Consider the following 20377-nt stretch of genomic DNA (forward strand, 5'->3'; position numbering starts at 1 on the left):
TTTATTGGTGTTGTCTCTGATTTCTCTCAGTGATGTTTTGTAGTTCTCTTCGTAGAGGTCTTTCACCTCTTTGGTTAGCTGTATGCCTATGTATTTTATTTTCTTTCTGGCTATTATACATGGGTTTGTGTTTTCGATTTCACTTTCAGCCTGCACATTATCGGTGTATAGAAATGTTACCGATTTTTGAATATTGATTTTGTATCCTGAAACCTTGCTGAAATCATTGATTAGTTCTGGTAGCCTTTTTGTGGAGAGTTTAGGGTTTTCTAAGTATAGAATTATATTATTGGCAAAGAGAGATAATTTGATTTCCTCTTTTCCTATTTGGATGCCTTTTATATTTTTATTTTGTCTGATCGTTCTGGCTAGGACTTCCAGTAATATGTTGAACAGAAGTGGTGAGACTGGGCATCTTGCCTTGTTGTATTTCTCAAGGGGGATGCTTCCAGCTTTTGTCCATTCAGTATGATGTTGGCTGTGGGTTTGTCATAGATGGCTCTCATTATTTTAAGGTATGTGTGTTCAATGCCTAGTCTGTTGAGAGTTTTTTATCATGAAGTGATGTTGGATTTTATCAAAACCCTTTTCTGTGTCTATTAAGGTGATCATATGAATTTTGTTTTAAATTCTGTTTATATGGTTTATATGGCGAATCACACTTATTGACTTGCATAGATTGAATCAGCCTTGAATCTAAGGAATAAAGCCTACTTAATTATGGTGCATTTATTAGGCTGACGCAAAAGTATTTGCGGTTTTGTGGCAAAAACTGCAATTACTTTTGCATCAACCTAAGACTATTTGACTATTTGCACGTTGCTGGATTCAATGTGTTAGTATTTTGTTAAGGATTTTTGTGTCTCTGTTCATCAGGGATATTAGCCTGAAGTTTTCTTTGTTTGTTGTGTCTCTGCCAGATTTTGGTATCAGGCTGATGCTGGCTTCATAGAATGAGTTAGGGAGGAGTCTCTCCTCCTTAATTTTTGGGAATAGTTTCAGTAGCATTGGTACTAGTTCTCCTTTATATGCCTGGTAGAATTTGGCTATGAATACATCTGGTCCAGGGCTTCTATTTTGGTTGGTAGGTTTTTATTATTGGTTCAATTTCATAGTTTGATATTGGTCTATTTGGGGTTTCAATCTCTTCCTGATTCAATCATGGGAGATTTTCTGTTTCCAGGAATTTATTTCTTCTAGATGTCCTAAATTGTATGCATAGAGTTATTCATAGCATTATCTGAGGGTCTTTTGTATTTCTGTGGGATCAATTGTAAAGTCATTTTAGTCATTTCTGAATGTAATACTTAGGTCTTCTCTCTTTTTTTCTTTGTTATTCTTGCTAGTGGTCTATCAATCTTGTTTATTTTTTTGAAAAAACAGCTCTTGGTTTCAGTAATCTTTTGTATTATATTAATTTTTGCATCTCAATTTGTTCAGTTCTTCTCTAATTTTAGTTATTTCTTTTCTTCTGCCAGCTTGGGGGTTGGATTTTTTTTCTAGTTCCTTTAGGTGCAAAGTCAGATGTTAATTTGAGATTTTTCTAACTTCTTGATGAAGCTGTTTAGGACTATACCTTTAATACTGTATAAGCTGCTTCCCAGAGATCTTCGTAAGTTGTGTTTCTATTTTTGTTAATTTCAACATTAATTTTGATTTCTGCCTTAATTTAATATTCACCCAGGAGGTACTCGGGAGCAATATACAGAAATACAAAAGATCCTCAAGTTGTTTAATTTCCAGGTATTATGTAGTTTTGACAGATCTTCTTATATTGATTTCTGTTTTTATTTCAATGTCATCCAAGAGCGTGTCTGGTATTATTTCATTTTTTAAAATTTACTGAAACTTGTTTTATGAAAAAACATGTAGCTAGTTTTCAAATATGTTCCATGTATAGATGAGAAAAATGTATATTCTGTGATTGTCGGGTGTTCTGTCGGTGTCTATTATGTCCAGTTGTTCAAAGGTCAAGTTTAAATCCAGTTTCTTTGTTATTTTTCTGTGGTGGCATGTTTTGATTTTCTCTTCATTTCTTTTTGTCTATATTTTATAGATATTTTCATTGTAGTCATAATGTGGATTACACATAGCATCTTAAAGTTATAATAATCTGTGTTAAATTTATGCCTACTTTAATTTCAATTGAATAAAAAAACCTGTACCCATTCACAGATCAATTAACAACATTATGTTATGAATGTCATAAATTACATCTTTATATATTGGCTGCCCATTAACATACATTTATAATTATTCTGGTTCATTTGTCTTTTAAATCTTGCAGGAAATAAAGCATGGGGTTATAAACAACATTACAATAATACTGGTTATTATATTTGTCCATGTATTTACTTTAGTGGAGATATTTATATTTTCATATGCTTTTCTGTTACTACCTAGTGTTCTTTCATTTCAACTTGAAAGACTCTCTTTAGCATTTGTTGTGCAATGGGTCTAATGGTAGCAAACTCCCTCAGCTTTTGTTAATTTAGGCTATCTTAATCCCCCTCTCATTTTTGGAGGACAGTTTTTCCAGGTATAGAATTCTTGGTTGACACTTTTTTCTTTCAGCACTATAACTTCTGACATTAACTACCTGGAGTTAGCACAGACTCCACAGTTTAAGGGCTCAGGCCCACAAGACTGCCTGCCAGTTACAAGTGGTGAGTTCTCAGGTTACTCACAACTTCTGTCTGACTGAGCTACAAATCAGAGGCTTCCACAACCCAATTCTCATGTTCAATCGTTTGCTAGAATGGCTCACAGAACTCAGGGAAACACTTATCCTTACTGGTTTATTATGTAATAAAGTAAAGGATCTGATAAAGGATACAGATGAATAACCAGATAAAAAGATACATAAAGCAAGGTCCAAAGGGTCTCAAGTACAAGAGCTACTGTCACTGTGGAGAGGGGTTATGTCACCCTCCTGGTACATGGATCCTGTCTTATAGGGATTTTTATGGAGGCTTCATCACATAAGTATGATTATTAACTCAATCTTCAACTCCTCTCCCCTCCATGGAGAATGGGAAATGAAGCTGAAACTTCAAAGCGTCTAAGTAAGGTGTGGTCTGTCTGGTGACCAGCCCCCATCTGGAAGTCCACCAAGAGTCAACTCATTAGAACAAAAGATGCTCCTATCATGCATACAGGAAGTTCTGAGGGATTTAGGAGCTCTGTGTCAGGAATCAGGCTAAAGACCAAATACTAATACAAAAGATGCTTCTAGCACTCCTGTTGCCTGGGAAATTATAAGGGTTTTGGAGCTGTGTGTCAGGAACTGGGGAGAAACCAATATATATATATTTCTTATTCTTTCATGCTGGTTGTCACACATAACATGGTACTGAGACTTTCTGTGTCTCAGCTGCTGAATGAAGTGAGTTAATATATTCTTAGCACTTGGCAAGTTCTCAAGAAAATGAAGCTATTATTATTATTATATTATCAATAATAATATGTATGTCTCACTAAGGAGACCTCTGCTTCCTTCCACATATTCCTGTGTGGTGCTGGAATTCTATACTATGTAGCTGAACACAGAGCTCCCTAGAATATGAGGTCTCATGTCTATTGGGAAAAGAATTCAGCTCTAAGCCTTGCCAGATTCTTGTACCCCAGTCAAGCAATGCTAGATGTTTATTGAACACCATTTATTTTATCAAAGAAACACTAATTGTGATATCCCTATGATTAACGACATATCTAACATGAAACTCAAAATTTAGTCTTCAGACCTACGACATCCATGTCATCTGGGACTTGTTAGAAAAACAGAATTGCAGACCTCATCCCAGACATGCTGAGTCATAATTTACACGATCTCCAGATGATTCATCTGCACATTCAAATCTGGGAAGCACGATTTTAGTGCCGACTGAGAGAACTAAGGCTCCCCTAGCTGGAGCATGAACTTTGAGCTGAAGCCTTCTGAAAGCTAACCAGCCACGCTGCAGTGTGCCTCCAGATCTGGGCACGTGCATGTTCAGCAACCAACACGAGATGAAGATGAAAACCACCTATACTCATCTGGATAGCATAGGGTCACTTCTAATATATTTAAAAGTAAATGAGAAGTGATTTTAAAATTTCTCTCTTATATAACCTTCAGTAAAAAGATCAGCAGGGGCCTCTGATGAGTAATCATGAAGACCCTAGGTCAATCTTCAAACACTCATGAAATGATGTTTGAAGCCCTTGCGAAGAAATACAAAAAATGAGAGAGAAGAGGTTTAATGAGAAGCATAATTCTAGAATCTACCTCTGGTCCTACTGTCACCAGATCTGTGACTTTAGGCAAGTCACTTAACCCCTTTGAACCTCCATTGTGAAATGGAAATTTAACTGGTTAAATAGAAATTTGACTTGTTAAACAGAAATTATAATAGCTGTCTTACCTACTTCACAAGGTTGTCTACTGATGGATATCATGAAGTAATTCCAGTTTCAAAAGTTGTAAATATATTCTGCAAATATACCACAAAGGACTTGCAGCTTCCTATAGCCACCAAAAGTGTCTAAGGAAAAACTGTAGCCCCGGACCTGAGCTGAGGGATGACTACATTATAACAACTAGGAATTCTTGTCACCTTACTTTTTTAAGTCTTCAGGTACATTGCACATTTAATACCCCCAAAATTATGAAGAAAAGTATTATTGTTATTCTAATATAGACCTGGACATGAAGGCAGAGAATAAGTGTTATTCCAAAATGAGTATATTTGTCAATCATCATTCTCCATTTTCCCTTCCAATCTGACCTGGACATTTATTTCATAAGCCATAGCTCTCCTTGTGGAAACAACCATTGAAAATGTGACTTCAGACATTTTCAAATTGTGCATATGTGCTTTGAGAAAATGGAATAGTCCTGAGAAGTATGACTCCTAGAGAGATTGCTGTTTGGTAAAAGGAATTTAACCCCCAGAGAACTGGCCCTCACTTTCTCTCTAGCCCTCCAAGGGAAAGAACTTCAGGTGGAAAAAGACTTCTCAAGTTACAAACAAATTTAGCTATCAAAGTAGGTAACGGTGGAAATGAATGAGAATCATAGTTAATCAGGCAGACTTCACTGTTTTACAAAGAAATTCACATAATCTCCTGAATTTGGTGGATTTGGCACACCCTCCATCCAGATCTCAATTAGGAATAAGGTTTAGGATCATAGTATTTTTGTGCTAGAGGTGACCTAGGTGTTGTGAGTTAAACTCTCATGTAACAGGGAAGGGAGATTTGCCTCATGGAGATCGAGTGACTCGTCCAGTTTACAAATTTAGATATGATAGTTGTGGGATCAGAAAGCAGGACTTCCAAAACCCCGTATAAAGCTTTTTGTTTGATGTGATTGGAACTTGTTCCTAGGAGTCATGTTTATTAGGTTATAAAAGTGCCACATTATGAGCTGCTTCATTCCAGGCCATGAGCCCAAGTTAAGCCTTACATAGAAGTTCTAGAGGTCACCCTCAGCTCACTTGCTCTATTTTGCAAGGCTTCTAAAATTCCATACAGTTATTAATTCTTCTGTGGATTTGATATCACCATGGAAAACATGTACAAATTGGCTCAGTTAAGACTGCATAGAATTCAGGAAGTGAAGGTAGACAGAAAGAAAATGTGAGGATCCATAAGACAAGTTAGTTTAACTTCGAACCATTTCTCATTAAAAATAAACAGCTAGAACTTTATCAAGGCGAACATCATCAAAAAAGGGGGGAAGAAAACCAAACTTCCATATCAAATAAATTACTCTCCATTAATCAACGTGTTTGTGACAACTTTTCTCCAATGAAATACTTGATCAATGACTTTCTTCTCTAGGTCTGTAAGTGGATGGCAATGGGACTATGGTTCCTCCTCTTTGTAAGGACCAATCACAGATGGCTGGTATTGCACGTTCTATTTTCCATTGCCCTTAGGCTCCATCTGGCCCAGACATCTCTTCCAAGAGTTGACGGTTAAAAGACTAAGATCAGTCCCAACATGTGGCCACTATTTTAATAAATATTTTCCTACTCATAGAAATATTCGTCGATGCTTCTTTAACATTTAAAAGAGAGATTTACATTTTTAAATGTTGCATTTTGAATTAGGTTATAGAAGAATAACACGATGACCAATTTTCCACTTGCCGTTGGTTATTTGACTACTAATTTGATTGTAGAATTGTTCTTATGTTGTAGTCGTTGTTTAGGCTAAACTAAGCATTCAAGTGGGTTTTAAATTGCTGCTTTCAAATAGACTCATATTCAAAATATACAGAAAATATGTTATACAGTTACTAATCAGATTCAGTAGTATTTTAAAAAACCCTTATATTCTATTTGAAAAATAATTGTAGATATAAAATGAAAAGGTTTATACTTCCTTTAGCTAAAAGAATAAAAAATTAAATGATATAGAAAAAGTATTATAAAAAAGAAAATGGCAAATATTTGCCTTTAGGAATTTTTCTCTCATAGAATACACGTCTAATAAAAAATGGGGACAATTCAGTGAAGAAACACAAATTTATAGCATTTTAGAGAAGAACTAAGATATAGCTGAATTCTACAACAATTATCTCATCACATGTTTGTGGAAAGCAGTTAAATGGAAATCAAAAGCTCAAAGTTTAGATATCTTCTAATCTTGAATACCTAAAACATATTTTAACTTCAGTTAAAAATAGATTGTAGACTTTGAAGAACAAAGAACAACTTAGTTAAAAGAAGAACTAGCCCTAAACTTCGGAATTGAAGCTTATTATTTTCCCCAACTTGGATACAGGACTTTCTATTTATCCTTGCGAGTGGGCAGGGCAATGTGTAGAGTTAACCACCTACCATAGATTTTGCCTGTAAAACTTCTGAGATTTATGGGCAGATAAGATCATATGCACCGTCTTCTGAAGGAACAGGACCTCGTGAAAAGTTTTCGAACAGCTTCATACAGAAGAGCCCCTGATGCCAGTGGGCCACCTGGGCAGCTCACTCTGGCCTCTGGGCGGCCTCTTCCTCTGTGTTCTGGCCAGATTCTAAGACCAAGCATTCGTCATTGGACAACACTTCTTTTCTGAGGACACAAGGAATAGAAATGATAAGATTTGCAATGTTCATCCATTCTTTCAGTCAACAGCCCAGCCATTTCACTGGCTATGCAAAGAGGCAGAAATATCGCTGAATGGTGGAAAACAGCTCCCCCATATTCAGCAGTGTCTGCTGTTCATGGCTTTGAACCATAAGATGGAGATGCAAAGGTGAGCAAGGGAGTCTTTATCCCTCCCCTCATGGAGTTTACAGAAAAAAGTTCTCCCTGTCGCTGTTTAGTCTGTGAATAGTAACCACCGCCTCTTCTGGAAGCTAAATAATTTACTCCTTTTGACCTTCACATAGAAATCTCTTCCAGCAAATCCCTTAGAATTCCATAAAAGAAACTTTATGAGTGAAATTCATCCAATAAATTCTCAATGAGCCAGTCATGGAATCATGAAACCGCTTAGGTGCCCAGCTTCCTTCTTTGCAGAGGAAAAGAAGGTTTCCTTGTGCTTGTCCCTTCCTTGGGAAGCCCAGCTCCTAGCGAGTGGGCAATCTGTTGCCAGCCCAAGCCAACACTCAGGGTACAGCCTGATTTCCACTCCCTTGAAACATAAACCTCTCTGTTCAGCAGCAGCTTCTGGCTCCAGAGTCTTTTTATTTCTCCAAACTGCTGCCTCTATTTGGAAGAAATAGCATTTTAACACATCTGAATTTTCTGTTTGAGGTATATTTTCAGACATGGAATAAAGAAAACACTTTCCTGCTCAATATATTTTTCTCAGAGTCATTTCTAAGATAGTAAGACAGATTTGTTTTTTAAGCCAAAAAACATTATCTCTTCCTATAAATTTTTTGGGACTGGATTTCAAGGTCTTAATAGCTTTCTTGGGATCCTTTGTATTTAGAGAATTTCTTCATGGTGACACTCCAAGTTAGTTTTTAAATCTGTCAGCTATAGCAGAGGTGGAAGAACTGTGGCCCCTGGTGTAACTAAAGTTTCACTGGAACACATCCATGTATTAGGTTATAGATTGTCTATTGCTACTTTTCTGCTCCAACAGCAGAGTTGAGCGGTTGGGACACAGACAGTATGACCCACAGAACCTAATAATTTCCTCTTTGGCCCTTTACAGAAAACATCTGCCGACCCATGTTGTGTAGCTGAAAAGCCAACCTCCTATTCCCTGCGTATACTGTGTTCTCATTCTCACACTAAGTTTTCCACATTCATTTACTGTTATTTTCAGCTGTTTTTTCTTATTCATCCTGGAGCTTTGGTTCATGATATTCTAAACACAGAGCCTCCTGCCTTTCCCAAAATGATTACTGATTCTACCCCAGCCTTCAAATTCAACTTCTTGATGACTCTGCAGTGATGGAAGTAGTATGAGAAATCTCCAGTTCCAACCCCATGCTCCACACTGGCTGTATTTTCTTGCCCAGAATATGAATATATTTTTAGCATATCTATGCCTTAGAATGTCTTTCCAGATTAACATACTCTTTAATCATTATCTCACAAATTTAATTTTCCATCTTGCCCTGTGCTAGATGCATTTCTAGGTGTTTTATACTCCAAACACAGTTTATCATCAGTGCCTCCATGGCACTCCAAAGTTGAATTATTAAGTCCACTCTATGGATGCCAGACTGAGGTGCAGGGAGGTTAGGTAATTTGCTCAAGTTTACAAAGCTAGTAAGTGGCGGAGCCAGAATTTAAAGTCACTCTTGCTCCCAGTTGCCTACAAAAAAATCTTCATTACATTGCATTGCCAGAAAACACTAAAGAGTAAATTATTTTTACTATTCTACCGGAAATACTTCTAAAAGATTCCACATACTTCTCTGCCATTTCAATTAGATCATACTGAACATAAGTTAACCTCTTCAGGACTAGTTGATATCATAGCTATTATAAATGTGATAGTGGTATAGAAGCATTTGAATCTACAAAGTGACTTACTGGCTGCATAAACTTAGGCAACTAACAGCCTCTCTGAGCCTCAGCTGCCTCATCTGCACAGTGAAGTTAGTCATATACTCACAAAAGATAACATAAAATGCCATGAATGAATCAGGCACAGAGGAAGGATGCACTAGGTGGTTATTATTATTAGATTATTGGATTATTGAGGATACTCTTTAACTTGGCTGCCTGAAGACCATTTAGACTTCCTCAGTGCTTAGAACTACTGCCCAGAACATCAAACAAGTTTAAGTGATAAACTGATATTTGCACTCCTGCGGCCTATCTCTGGACTAGATTGTGTCTTGTTGGAGTTCAGTGCCTATGATCTGTATATTTTCTGCCACAGCTGATATCTCTAGTACCGAATATTGTTCCATGAGGATTTACTCTGGCTGTTGATAGAGACAGAAAGTCTTGTCTTTAGCCCTGGCTGTCACGTGGACAACAGGCATAGATAACAACAGTCAGTCCCAGTGTCTAGCCAGCCTCAGCTCTCCATGAGACTCCCTGGGAAATAAGCAGATAGCCATAATTTTAATAACACCCGAGTCCATCAGAAAAGTGTGAAAGGACCAGCATCTTTGCATATCGATACAGTTTCATGTGGCCTCTCTAGCAGAGAGGTAGGTCCAGGGCCACTCTGTGGATACTCTTCCTTAAGGGAGTGATTCTGAACCTACCAGGCTCTTTGGGAAGAAATTGGGAAGGCATGGGGGTCATTTCAGTGTTCCAAAAATCGTTTGCAGGGAAAGAAGCTTAATCTTTTCTCTGAGTGGCTCTTTAATGTGTATAATGTACAGGTGAGTGGAAATTAAGAGGAAGCATGTTCCCACTCGCCCCACGGAAGCACTGTTGAAAAACTCTTCCCAGAGGACAAACTCCTCTGATGTGACACCAGAAGCTTCCAGTGGGGCCACTCTCAGGGAACTCGTGCATTAAAGAGGTTGAGGGAAGGTCCTTTTAATTCTGAAATCCTCTAGTTTAAGACTTTGGAAAAGTTATCCTGTGAATTCTGACGGACCACAGATCAAGTCATGCCGCTTATGCTTCACAGCATTCAGGCAAAGCTTTTCAAGGCACTGCTCTCAGACGTGAGTTTCTATTCAGATCACTTGGGCCTCTGTTAAAATGCAGATTGCTGGTTTACCAGGTCTGGGGTCTGTGAGTTTGCTTTTCCAATAAGCTTCCAGGTGACCCTAGGTCCAGGACCATGCCTCGAGCAGTAAGGTTTTAAAGGGTATGTGAATTAGGAATGGTTAACAGGCAAGCCCCTTGGTTCCCCCATCCGGAAAGCAGACATCTGCACTAGCTCCTGCCTTGGCCCCCACCTCACCCAGGCTGAGTGCTCTGCTTCTCAGTGAGGTTACTCTATTGTTTCTCATCCAATCCAGGACAATTTTGGAGTAAAACAGGCTTTATTATGGTGGGATATAAATTGGAACTCAGATATTTTTTCCTATAAGGCTAATGAGGTTTCCTTTGTCATAAAATTAATGTTCTTACATCTTTCTTTATTCCTAGAACTGTATTTCTTGTTTTTAAATTTGTTTCTGTGGGTAAAGAAAGCATTTTGGGTTGTCTGTCCAGAGGGAAATGGGACAAGAAGCAAAAAACTGTTCAAACTGTAAATAAACTATTTAGGATTTGATGTGTATTCATGAGTCATGGGGGTAGGAAGAGGAACTTAACTGCACTAGGTTGGTAAACCACAAACTCTCTGAATCAATAGTATTTCGTTTGCTGTTCTAATAATGGCAAACACCAAGGTGTACCAGAGTGGGTGTGAGGGGTTTCTTTCCTTTTTTTTCTTATATGATGTGTGAACATAGTGTTAAGTTCATTCAAAGGAGGCAGGAAAATTTTCTGTGTCACTGTCAAGGCATGGGAGTGGGGCTCTGCCTGGGACTCTGGGAGAGAGAAGTGTGGGAGAGATAGGATCTTCTCACATGAAGGACAGGGTGTCATCTGTCCTGCTGGACATAGCTGAGATCACAGATCCTCACAGAGTGGGTAAGGGTGTTCTTATATTTCATTTAATTATCACAAAGACCTATCGGGCTGGCCATACTTACTGTAAGAGAGGAGGAAGCAGTGCTTCAAATCAGTGAACTCCCACGGGATGTAGTTGGGGTCTGAACTTGTGCCTCCAGACACAAAAGATGTTGATCACATTTGTCAAAAAATGACTTTCAAATTGCAGGAAGCTGCTATCATCTTCCATGCCTTCATCTTGCAGATGACAAAACCTGGTTGAGAGGCCTAGGGATTTTCCAACAAACATAATGCACCAAAGAGCAAAGGAGAAGAATAAGAAGATGCTTTTGAGTTCTGGATTTATGCTCCTTCTGTTCCACAGTGCTCCCTCTAAAGCTTTCATGGAGACACAGTGGGATAAGAGGTTACCACTATCATTCGTGTTTGCCCCCAGTGTATACTAGTGTTCATGCATACTAGCACTGTGTGAGCATGTATGTATGTGTGAGTATCCTTGTACGTGCAAGGGTGTTCATGCATGAGAGTGTGTGTTGCATGAATTTGTACATACACACGAGTGTATATGCATTTTTGGTGGAGAAAGGGAGAAAATAGTATTTATTGAGCCCCAAGCCTGAGCCTAGTATAAGCCAAGAACTTCCTTTAAATGATTGCACACATTTAGGTAGATATTATTATTACCTGCATTTTTTAGATGACAAAAACTTTGAGTTAAATAATACATATTACCAACTCACAATATAATACATTGTTTATAGGAGTCGTAAAGGGTGTCATCTAAGTTTTCCTAGACCTGAGAATGTACTCTAAGAATCCTGCAATGATTCACATGAGAAATGGAGGTTAGCATCACACTGGAGTACAGAGATGTGCTAGTTAATAAATTACTGGTTACTTCAATGTCTGGCCACCATGGTCTGACAGCACAGACTTTGGAATCAGTAGACGCTGCTTTGCTCTCACGTTCAACTACACACCAGCAGCAAGGTCCCTGAATAAGGCCAAGAAGCAAGGGCTTCTATCGTTTTTAAGACATCTTGCCACTTTCAGAATAATTGTTTTTGGTAGCTGTTCTTGCATATACTCAAGGGTGCAAAGCACATTTCTTGCCTGGGTTAAATAAAATACAATGTGACAATGCCATGCAATTTATTAGGTTACATCATATAAAATTGCCGATATCCAATTATTTTTTCCTGCAAAAATGATAATTTTATATGGCTCAACCCAATCCTTTATTAAACTGTAAGAAAGAGAGAAATAGCCATACAGAACTGGCAAACCACTCAGGAAAGTTAATCTAGGTAACAAGAGGCAAGAGTTATGATCAGCTTTCCAAAGCAGTTCTTAACAATCTGCCACTTTCAAAGAAACTCCCCTGCTCTGTATTTATGGTGAACTCAGCTTGTGCAAGAAACAAGGTCTGTAGGATGAGATTCAGAATTAGGGGATCAATATTTTATGCCAAATGCAAGCTTCTGGTGGATGGGAATTGATGAGGAAGGACGAGAGGGAGTCCAGGCAGCTGCAAATGTGGCCTTTGTGGATCTGACTTACTTGGACATTCAGGGTCCATCCTGGCCCAACCTTCTGTAAATGAATAATTTAAAAAACCCTCCTTGAATCCCTTGTTAGGTAACTCTTAAGGCTACTCTTTATATTTTAGTATTAATGTCTAGACAGAGGTTCTCAAACTTTGGGGTCTCAGGATCCCCTTACACTTTTAAAAATTATTGACCGTGTAAAGAGATTTGGTTGGTGTGGGCTTATCTATTGATAGTTAATGTATCAGAAAATATAACTGAGATTTAAAAATACTTATGCATTAATTGGCCAGGTGCCTTGGCTCACGCCTGTAATCGCAGCACATTGGGAGACAGAGGCCAGCGGATCATTTGAGGTCAAGAGTTCGAGACCAGCCTGGCCAACATGGTGAAACCCCGTGTCTACCAAAAATACAAAAATTAGCCAAGCGTGGTGGGGCGCGCCTGTAATCCCAGCTACGTGGAAGGCTGACACAGGAGAATCACTTGAACCTAGGTGGAGGGTGTAGTGAGCCGAGATCACGCTGCTGCACTCCAGTCTGGGCAACAGAGAGAGACTCCATCTCAAATAAATAAATAAATAAATAAATAAATAAATAAAATAATACTTATGTAATATAAATGAACAGTTTTATGAAACATACTATACTTTTCCAAAACAGCAGCTGGGCGGAAAGAATGGCACTATTTCACCTGCTTGCCTTCTATTTAAAGACTGGCTTAACAAGACACCTGGAATTTCGTGTCTGCCTCTGCGTTTGATCTGTTGGAACATCTCATGTGCCCTCGTCTCCGGAAATCCCCAGCGTACACTCGTGAATAAAGCAAGTCGTTTCTCAGGAGCACAGTATTAGGAAAATACTTTTGAATTTATGGACCTCTGAAAACAATCATTAGGGCCTCGAGGGTCTCTGGACCATATTTTCAGAACCACTGGCCTAGGGTGATTTTTAAAAATTATTAGACTTTACTCTTAGATCAGTTTGAGACCCTTCAAGGCCCTCATTCTATTGTGCAGCCAGGGTTGGGAATCGCCACTGTCTGTTGTCCTATTGTCTAAAACGCATCTGCGATCCTCCCCGACCACCCTCAGTTCCCCGCCCGGCTCCCGCTTTCGCTTTCAGAGCGAATGTTGCCGCGCTCCTTCGTCGCGGCGCCCTCCTGGCGCCTGAGTCAGGTCCCATTCGGAACGTGGGCGTTCAGGGACAGCGGGAGACCAAGGCAAGGGCGACGGCTTCTGGGAAGCAGAATATGTTGCCATCACATCCTGGACCAGGTCAACTTCTGTCTGGACCACCTTGAGTTCCAGCAGCAGCTCCGGGAGGTCTCGGCCATGCCAGCCCCTAGGTTCCGGGTCCCCCGAAACAGGCCCAACTGTGTCCCCTGGGCCAGGCTCCGGCTTGGGCACTCACCCCGTGGCTTAAATACCTTCTCCAGGGCCACGCTTCAGGGTACCCTGGTGGGTCCGCAGCCTGGGACATCTTCCCACACCTTCCCACAGTCCCCTTTGCCTGTCTGAGGTGGTCCCCACCGCCTGGCATCGCCTTCTGGGGCCAGAGGTGGGCCTGAGTCCCACCCACGTGCCTGCCTGCTCAGCCTTCTGTGCACTTCCTACTCTGTCCAGGCCTTGAGCGTCCACATCAATTGGATCTCCCCCTCCCCCTCGCCCACACACACAAATCAATCCATTGCATCGGATGTCCTACCAAAAGTCCAAACTCCGGCTGGGCGCAGTGGCTCACGCCTGTAATCCTAGCACTTTGAGAGGCTGAGGCGGGTGGATAATGAGGTCAGGAATTCGAGACCTGCCTGGCCAAGATGGTGAAACTCCATCTCTACTAAAAAATACAAAAATTAGCCAGGCACGGTGGTGGGCACCTGTAATCCCCACTACTCAGGAGGCTGAGGCAGGAGAATTGCTTGAACCTGGGAGGCAGAGTTTTCAGTGAGCTGAGATCATGCCACTGCACTCTAGCCTGGGCAACAGAGCAAGACTCTGTCAAAACAAAACAAAACAAAAAAACAAAAACAGAAACAAAACGTCCAAACTCCTTAGCAGGGTAGAGTCCTTGAAGACCTAATAGCCTTCTTTCTGTCTTGTGGTCCCAGGTCCCCAGGGACAAGCGTGCTGTTAGCCTTACAATATTCAACAGAAGTTCTCAGGTGTTTTCCTCTGTGCAACACTGGGAGGCTTGCAGCCCTCTGCAAAAGTGTCCTCTTATTTCTACCTGAGTTCCCCAGGTGGGGCCCAATAAGCCCTGCTAGTAATTCTCCACCAAAAGATTGTCATTTTCAGGAGGGCAGAGAAAGCGTCTTTTTTACAGGACTATTGTCAGCACTTCCTTGCAAGTGATAGCTCAGTAAACATTTGTCGAATGAATGAACGAATGAATGAATGAATGAATGAATGCCACATGAACACAGCCACAAAGACGTTGAGTTCATCATCAAGCTACTCTGTTGTTCTATGTCTTGTTTTATGGATTTTAAACATGTGCTTCTCCCTTCTAATGACTTATTGAGTGGGGAGTGTGTGTGTGTGTGTGTGTGTGTGTGTGTGTGTGTGTATCTCACGGAACAAGCTTGTGAGCCTGTCTATTTCACTCTAAGGAAGTTCACCAAATAGAGGAATTCTTGTCAGCTGGGCCCAGCCAGCCCTCCGCGTGTGCCCTGAGCCATTGAGGCAACTAGAGGGTGTCCATGTCCAGTCGGAAGGTTGAACGCTGGTTGGGTGCTGTGTGCTGGTGGCCTAGGACAGGGTCAGGTTAGGAGTGGCAGTCCCTTTAGGATTGCTCCTTCCTCTATACCCTTCAGCCTGCATGCATGTGCAGGTGTGTGTGTGTGTATGTGCGTGTGCATGCATATGTATGTGAGAGAGTGTGTGTATGTGCATTTTGAACCATTTGAAAGTGAGCTAAAGATAGCATCCCCTCTGCCTAATATATATTTTGGTGTCTATTTCCAAAGAACAGGATATCCCTTTCCATAACCATAACGGTTACCCAAATCGGCACATTTAACTTGGATACAATACTTTCAATCCACAGACTGTATTTAAATGTTGTCAGTTTCCCCAGTGATATACTTTAGAGCTATGCTCCATCTCTTCAGTCTGCTTTAATTTTGGACAACTTCTCAGTAGTTTTTGTCTGATTTGACCTTGGCATTTTTGAGAGGTGCAGGTCACTTTATGTTATAGCCGATATATCCATTTGGCACTGGTCATGGGAGTATCTAAATAATAAGAAGCCCTGGTCCCAGGTATAATGGGATAAGCACAAGCCACTCATCTTGCTCACTGGATGTCGCTATAAAACCTGGACATAAGGCACAGGGCAGCTGTGAGGACTCTGAAAAGTGACTCATAGAAGAGGGCTGGAATTTAAAGTGCTGAAACTGGTGGTGATTTTTTTTTTGTCTGTTACTTTTATCCCTCGGCACTCGATACAGATGCAGTTGCAGAAGTACACACAGAACCAAGTAAATAAAATTCCAGCTTTGTTGCCAGAAGACCTAAAAAGGGACTCCAGGGAGCTAGAAAATCCTGGGAGCTCATGGAGAGGGAGGAGTTCAGAGAGTGGCCCACACAGTTGACATGGGTCTGATGAAATACACACAGGGGATGCTAAGAGTGGAACAAGAGCGACTCAGGCCTGGACCAGCCATGGTGGGGCACATACCTGATCAATGTAAAAAACACTGCCAAGGCTTTTGTTTCTTTGAGTTCTTAAAAAATTAATTAATAGACTATTTTTAGAGCAGTTTTAGGTTTTTGGAAAATTGAGTAGATGGTATCAAGTTCCCATATGCTCCTGCACCCCCCACTCCCCTTATTATTACCATCTTGCAATGATGTGGTACATTTGTTATAATTGATGAGCCAATATTGTTACGTTATTATTCATTAAAGTCCACAGTTAAGTCCAGAGTTCACATTAGGGTTCACTCTTGGGTACATCCTATGGGTTTTGACAAATGCATAATGACATGCATCCACCATAGGGTACCATACAGAATACTTTTCACTGCCCTAAAAATCTCCTGTGCTAAGCTCGTGTGGTGGTGTGTGCCTGTGGTCTCAGCTATACTGGAGGCTGCAATGGGAAATCCCTTGAGTTCCATAGTTCAAGCCTGCAGTGAGCTATGATCATGCTTCAGCTTGGGTGACAGAATAAGACCCCCTCTTAAAAAAATAAAAATTAAAAAATTGTCTCTCCTGTACCTATTCATCCCTCCCTCTACTCATCCCCAACAACCCCACCCCAGCTGAACCTCTGACAAACACTAATCTTTTTACTGTCTCCATAGGTTTGCCTTTTCCAGAATGTCATATCATTGAAATCATACAGTATGTAGCCTTTTCAGATTGACTTCTTTCTTTATCAATAAGCGTTTAAGGTTCCTCTATGTCTTTTTCTGTAGCTGGTTAGCTGTTTCTTTTTATTACTAAATAATATTCCATTGTCTGGATGTACTACAGTCTGTTTATCCATTCGTTGTTTGAGGACACCTTGGCTGTATCCAAATTTTGGCAATTATGAATAAAGTTGGCATAAACATTCTCATGTAGTTTTTTGTAGAGACACAAGGTTTCAACTTATCTGGGCAAATATCAAAGAGCCTGTCTGCTGCTTCATAGGGTAACAATATGATTACTTTTGTAAGAAACTGCCAATCTCCCTTCCAAGTCAGCTGAACTGTTTTGCACAGGCTTTGGACTTGGAGTTATGCAAGGGTAAGCTGGAGTCTCTAAGGGGGCATGATAGGGCTGGTTCTGTGAGTTTTGGAAAACTACAAACATGATTCAGCTGCAACAATGGGAAGGAACTGTCACTGCTGGGTGGAAGCGGCCTTGCTGGGGAGATGCTGGCAGGAGGAGGAAGTCCTCAGGAGGAAGTGTCGGGCCCCTCTCCCTCCAGATTTGCGGCCTCGCTCTAGCGTCCCCTTGCCAGGAGCATCTGGCTAAGCCCAATTGCAGTTTGCAGAGTCCTAGTGCTGGCATCATAAGGCAGGATATAGAAAGGTGGGCTTGGAGCCAAGAGAAAATCATTTAATAATGGCATTACTCCCAGCCCCTGCTGGGATAAGTCCCTATCTTATTAAAGCGATAATACAAAGCAGTAGTGAAATCAACAGCACTAGACATGCCACTTTCTGTCTGGATGGACATCGGCATTTCTGTAGGGCAGTAATTTCTGTGATCTAAGATTGCCTCCCTGCTGGACTCAGAAAAGAGGCAACAAAAGTGGGTAAGTTTCTATTTAGTCCTGCCAATCCAGTCTTACTTGAATTGAGACTGAGCCTGGAGAAAGCTAGATTCCTGGAAGCAGCAGTCCTGCAAACCCTGAGCAGCTGAGCACAAACCACAGCCCGTCTAACATTCTCTTTACATTATTGCCTGCCTTTTGTAATGGAGGCGGGCAGAGAATCACGACTCTTCTCTAAAGTTTCAGGAGAGCTCCCCACACCTCAGCCCTTGCCCGAAATTCACAGGTACATGACGGAAGTTTACAAAAACGGAAAAAAAGCAACCATTTGGTTTGAGCTGAATTGAAAAACAAAACAAAACGAAAAAACCCTCAGAGTTTCTTTGGAAAATTATAATCCTTCTCTTTATCTCTCTACAATCACTTTCAGTCAAGCTCACGTTCATCTTTAACCTTTAATCTTCCGAAGTGTTCAAGGATGGACTCTAGTGACCTAGTGTCAATTTGCTGGTCTATCACGCCCCCTGGTGGTCAAAACTATCCAAGGTCTTAATAGGTATTAGACAACTCCATGGCCTTAAGTAAGCATGGAAAAAAGTATGAAGCCAGAATATGACACAACTGACTGAAAAAAACACATGACACCATTTGTAGGGATAAAAATGTGTCTCTGTTTAGCAAAAAAGGCCACACCACAGGCCCTGTCATTCCATTTAAAAAATCAGATTATTCACATATTCTGGTAGTTTTTATTACAGCTTCAACTTCTAGATTCTGTTTTGTGATATTTTGCCATGTCATACAGTTTTGGTTGCCACATAAGTAAGAAGGAAAGCCATTGTGGATTCACTTCTGAATACTGAAGATAAAATAAAGGCTGCATAGGGACCTATACTTTGATATAAAATAAATGTTCTTTATTGTTCAGTAAGCCCTACTTGCTTCCTCCACCTGCCAAGGATAATTTAAAGATAATTAAATAAATTAAAATTCATTGATCTACAGGTTAATAAAGTCCGTTAATAGTCCTACAATTTATAAGAGCTTGAGAGGTAAGCCAAATGATTGATATCCTATGATATAGTATCTTTCTGGAATCATCCTCTGCAAATTTCCACAAGGAGGATTTTCTTTTCTTTTTTAAAAATCACTTTATTGAGGTACAATTAATATGTATAAAGCTATACATATTTAAATGTCTAGACCTCTCAAAGTTTCTTTTCACCCCTATTATTATTATTATAAGAACATGTCACATAAGCTCTACCTTCTTAGAGAATCTTAGGAATGCAATACTGCATCATTAGCTATTGGCACTATCCTGCACCACAGGTCTCCAGAACCTTCTCCTCTTGCCTGACTGAAACTTTCTACCTTTGATCAACACCCCTGCTTCCTCCTGCAGCCCCTGGCAACCACTATTACACCCTTGACTTTTATAGTTTCACTATTTTGGATTCCATGTATAAGTGAGCTCGTGTGATATTTGTCTTTCTGTGCCTGGCTGATTTCATTTAACATAATGTCCTCAGCTCCATCCATGTTGTCACAGATTACAGAATTATCTTCCTTTTTGGAGGTTGAATAATACTCCGTTGTAAGTGTATACCACATTCTCTTTAACCATTTATCACAGATGGGATTTAGGCTCTTTCTACTATACCTTGGCTATTGTGAATAATGGGGTCAAGTATCTCTGTGAGACCCCAAGGGTCCTGGTCTTCCCTCTGTGATGACCCTGCTCTGGGTATTTTACTGGGAGAGCAGAGAAGAGTGGAGTGGAGGATGTTCTTGACTGAGTGTTACCATTGCAGAGGCTAGGAGTTCAAAGAACCAAAATTTAAGTCTCAACTTCAAACCCCAGACCCAGCTTTCACTGATGTGTGGAAATTGGAATATCATTATTCATCTCCCTTTCTTTTCTACACTGTCTAATAAGGACAGTGGCTACCTCATAGGGACATGGCTCCTTGAGGGCAGGAATCTTGTCCGTTTCTAGCTACTGGTCTGCCCCTAGTGCCTGAGAACTGAAACCAGATGGCCTTGGTAAACAATACGGAGAAAACAAGCAAAAATCACATCCAGGAATTTCTCCTGAAATTAAGACTCTGCACCAGTTACATTGTTTCCTTATCAAGACTAACACTAGCTCATTTCACTTCCTTCATCTTGCTGTGCTACCAATCTACAGCTGGTCAGAAACTCTGCCCAAACCCAGTGGCTTCCCACCTTCCAAAATCGACCTTAAAAACTACTACCGCCTTCTCACTAAAACCCAGTAAACATCCCTTCCTGACTTCCCTTTCTGAGACCCTATGCTCAGAGGCTCCCCCCACCACCCCCCGCAAATGCAGCAGGTGAAACAAATTTGGCTTTGCTGGATCAATAGTCTTTTCTGGTGTTTCTGCATGTTCAAGAGTAGACATATCTAACTCACAGTAAGCCCTGGCAAACATTGGTTTCCTTGCCTTCCTAGACCTTTCCTGCAAATGAGTGCCCTTTATTGGACAGGCCACGAGATGACTCTCATGGTGGATCCTGTTGCTGTGACTTACCAGGTTCATGACCTTGGGAAATTTGCCAAACCTCTCCAAGGTTTAGTTTCTTCTCTGTCAAGTGGGGATCAGTAATAGTCCACATCTT

This window comes from Hylobates moloch, unplaced genomic scaffold, assembly GCF_009828535.3.
Source record: "Hylobates moloch isolate HMO894 unplaced genomic scaffold, HMol_V3 SCAFFOLD_21, whole genome shotgun sequence".
NCBI classification, from domain to species: Eukaryota; Metazoa; Chordata; class Mammalia; order Primates; family Hylobatidae; genus Hylobates; species Hylobates moloch.